The sequence below is a fragment of the Beta vulgaris genome, chromosome 5 (assembly GCF_026745355.1).
Source record: "Beta vulgaris subsp. vulgaris cultivar EL10 chromosome 5, EL10.2, whole genome shotgun sequence".
NCBI lineage: Eukaryota > Viridiplantae > Streptophyta > Magnoliopsida > Caryophyllales > Amaranthaceae > Beta > Beta vulgaris.
The window spans coordinates 34883549-34887352 of record NC_079206.1 but is presented as its reverse complement, the minus strand read 5'-3'; the positions used below and the strand labels follow the sequence as shown (position 1 = coordinate 34887352).

At 40.4% G+C, this 3804-nt stretch overlaps 1 long non-coding RNA gene across 1 annotated transcript; it reads left to right on the top strand.

Annotated features, from left to right (window-relative positions):
- Positions 1 to 1686: 1686 nt before the first annotated feature.
- On the top strand, positions 1687 to 2934 carry LOC130591607 (uncharacterized). Its single transcript, XR_008969454.1, has 3 exons — positions 1687 to 1735; positions 1823 to 1921; positions 2828 to 2934. It is a non-coding gene; the product is annotated as an uncharacterized LOC130591607 (long non-coding RNA).
- The last annotated feature ends 870 nt before the right edge of the window (positions 2935 to 3804 follow it).

Sequence of the window (3804 nt, the reverse complement as noted above, 5' to 3'; positions counted from 1 at the left end):
TAGAGGACAAGTTGATGCCTTACACGAGACTCTAGGACGGGACCAGTATGGACGTGTGAGGGGCGTAGGAGGTGTCCGCCTCGGGGTGAGAAAGGTGTATGGTGATCAATACACCTCTACGTCAAGATCCAGTGCCTCTAGTGTCAATTTAGCAGCTGCCATAGATGTGGAGGCTATGAAAGCGAAGCTTCGGGAGGAGCTCCGAGCGGAGATGACTCAGAATTTCAACGCCATTTTGGCGCAGATGGGCTTACCAACTTTTGGTGCTTTCCCGCAGGGCGGTGTTCCTGCGCAGCCTGTTCCTACGCAGCCTCATCCATATCCGGAGTTCACGGTAATCATTTAATATCACAACTATTGTTCTTAAATATGTTGTTTCATAGACTAACTATGAATAGAGTTTTTTTTAAAGGTGAGACACCATGTGAGCTACTAAATCAAGGAGATGGTCATGGTAGTTTCATTATCGTGGCTTATGGATCTGTACAGCCCCCTAGGGACCGGGTACGATTGCACAACCAGCGCAGTCGCTGATATTCACTTGTGGTCAGCGTTTCAGACATTGTGCCCGGTTTCGAAGCATTTCCTCTTCCGCTGCCGAATGCAGGAGGTGTACAGTTATTTCTGATGCTGCCTTGGCAGTTATATTCTATGGCCGCGTGCATTGGTGCGGTTATCAGATCAGGTACAATGTCTAACATAAGTTATATACATATTTTTTTTATAGTTCCTATATATGATTGTCAGTAATATCTTTTAATTTAACTAATTACTAGGGTTCGGGGAAGGCCGACAGGAAGGGAAAGAAGGTAGCTTCACCTCAGGAGGCCGACGTGCCAAGTAAATGTTTCTACGGCAAAGTCTCCACTCATTACGGATATGGAGGTGGTGCAAGGCCTTACTCAACCGTGCTTCTGGCTACATGAGTGCGTTAGCGATGCAGACGATGAAGCAATGATTGAGATTAAGTTGTCGGACCACCAATTCCACTACATTGAGGAAACATCGACCTTCATTTCTAAGGTTGATATTAAAGAATTCTTACTTGGGGACGAGTTGAATGTTTCCATGATACAAACATTCATGAGGTAATACTTATTAGTATATTATTAATAATAAATATACATATATGCCTTAATTAAGTAGTATTCAATCCAACTAATAATAACTTCTATAATAAGTAAGTTTTATTTTTATCAATATGAATTCTCAGGCTATTATACAATGATTTGAGGCGATCTAGTCAGCCAATGTTTGGTTGGTTATGTCCAAGCTTTGTACGAGATAACAGTTGCGTAAAAACGAAAGAGGAGGTGAAAGCATATCTCAAGGATTCTTTGAACGCATGTTCTCGTATGGATATAAGATCATTCTTCTTCCTTACATTGAATCGTATGCTTCTTAAACTCACTTTTTAATTAATTAAATTGACCTACCTATGTTTTTACGATAAGAATAACATTTTTATTGTTGTAGGAACCATTGGACACTGATTGCAATATGTTTGTCACGTAACGAAGTCTACCACTTTGATTCTTTGCGTAAAGGAACAATACGGTCCTTACTAGTCAAATCATTGTTAAATAGGTAGCCTAATCGAAACTATATGCACACTTAGCTTATTAAATATTAAATGTACATCTAATCTTATAATAATCTATTGATGTAGTGTGTGAAAGAAGCGTCTGCATCTGGACTTCGACAAGGAAAACCTCCTGTTTGGTATTTAGTCGAGGTAACATGAGTAATTTTTTGCATCCTTTTATAGAAACACATAATACACATCTAACATGTCATTTATTGCATCTTTGGTGAATTTTAGTGTCCGGTACAAGAAGGTGGACTTGCGTGTGGGTATTACGTCATGAGGTTCATGCTCGATATCGTCAACTATTGCAAAGATGTTGGTGATCTTCGAAAGGTATGTAACTTTTAGGTTTCCAATTGTTGTTTGTTGCATTTCCGGCCTATTTTGCCTTTTGCTCCAAAATGTAGTTATGAAGTGATTTAACCCCAAATTCTCTTTGAACATGATTATATGAGCATAATATAACTAGTATGTAGATTCTTAGGCTTGCATATGTTGTTGGTTGCATTTCGGGAACGAAAAGGCCATTTCCGGCCTATTTTGGCCTTTTCGCTCCCAAAATGTACTTATGAAGTGATTTAACCCAAATTCTCTTTGAACATGATTATATGAGGCATAATATAACTAGTATGTGGATTCTTAGGCTTGCAATTTGTTGTTGGTTGCATTTGGGAACGAAAAGGCCATTTCCGGCCTATTTTGGCCTTTTCGCTCCCAAAATGTACTTATGGAGTGATTAACCCCAAATTCTCTTTGAACATGATTATATGAGGCATAATATAACTAATGTAGATTCTTAGGCTTGCATATGTTGTTGGTTGCATTTCGGGAACGAAAAGGCCATTTCCGGCCTATTTTGGCCTATTTTGGCCTTTTGCTCCAAAATGTACTTATGAAGTGATTTAACCCCAAATTCTCTTTGAACATGATTATATGAGGCATAATATAACTAGTATGTGGATTCTTAGGCTTGATTTGTTGTTGGTTGCATTTGGGAACGAAAAGGCCATTTCCGGCCTATTTTGGCCTTTCGCTCCCAAAATGTACTTATGGAGTGATTTAACCCCAAATTCTCTTTGAACATGATTATATGAGATATATTATAACTAGTGTGTAGACTTTTAGGCTTGCATTTGATTTTGATTGAATTTCGGGAGGTATATGTCATTTTTAGAAGTACTAACTACGGTAAAATGATGAATTCTTATATGTGTGTTTATTCCTTGGTTGTTTTGCAAGGTTTATGCGAATTCCACACCACGTTTGAGGAACTTCACCAAAGAAGAAATTGATGAAGTTCGGGATAAGTTGGCATCCCACATTACCGATGATTGCATAGGATGAGATTTAGCTCGAATGTACTAGTTTCTATCAATCCCATTTACACTTTTTACATTATTAAATATATATGAAGTTAATTATTACCTTTCTCCACTTGTCATATATTATCGTATTACCTGGGGGTGGGCAGTGGGTGGGGAGTGGGGTGGGCTGGTGGGTGGGGCTGGGGGTGGGCAGTGGGTGGGCTGGTGGGTGGGGGCTGGGGGTGGGGGCTGGGGGTGGGCAGTGGGTCTGCAGGGGTGCTGTGTGTGCAGGTCTGGGTGGTGTGCAGGCATGCAGAATTATATAAAAAAAAAATTAGGAGAAGGGCTGCGCTAGTACAAAAAAGCGCAGCCCTTTTATGAAAGAAGGGATGCGCTTTTTAGAACTAGCGCAACCCTTCTATGTAAGAAGGGCTGCGCTAGTTATAAAAGGCGCAGCCCTTCTTTCATAAAAGGGCAGCCCTTCTATGTAAGAAGGGCTGCGCTAGTTCTAAAACGCGCAGCCCTTCTTTCATAAAAGGGCTGCGCTTTTTAGAACTAGCGCAACCCTTCAAGTAAGAAGGGCTGCGCTTTTTGTAAACTAGCGCAGCCCTTCTTACTTGATGGGCTGTGCTTGACTAGCGCAACCCTACTTGAAAAGTGAAGGGCTGCTGTCAAAAAGTGCAGCCCTACATGCCATTTTCAGCGCAGCCCTTCTGCTTTTTTCCACTAGTGAATTGACAAAGAATTTCAACTATCTCAGACTAGATAAGGTCAACATCTTGAGGGTTAATGGCTTTTTTCCATATACCCTTAAAGAAGTTAGACAATTGTATTAAGGGAGTTGCAACATCTTCGGGTAGTGTTGTCTTCACAGCATGTGGAAGCAAATAATGCATTAAAAATGAGCATCAT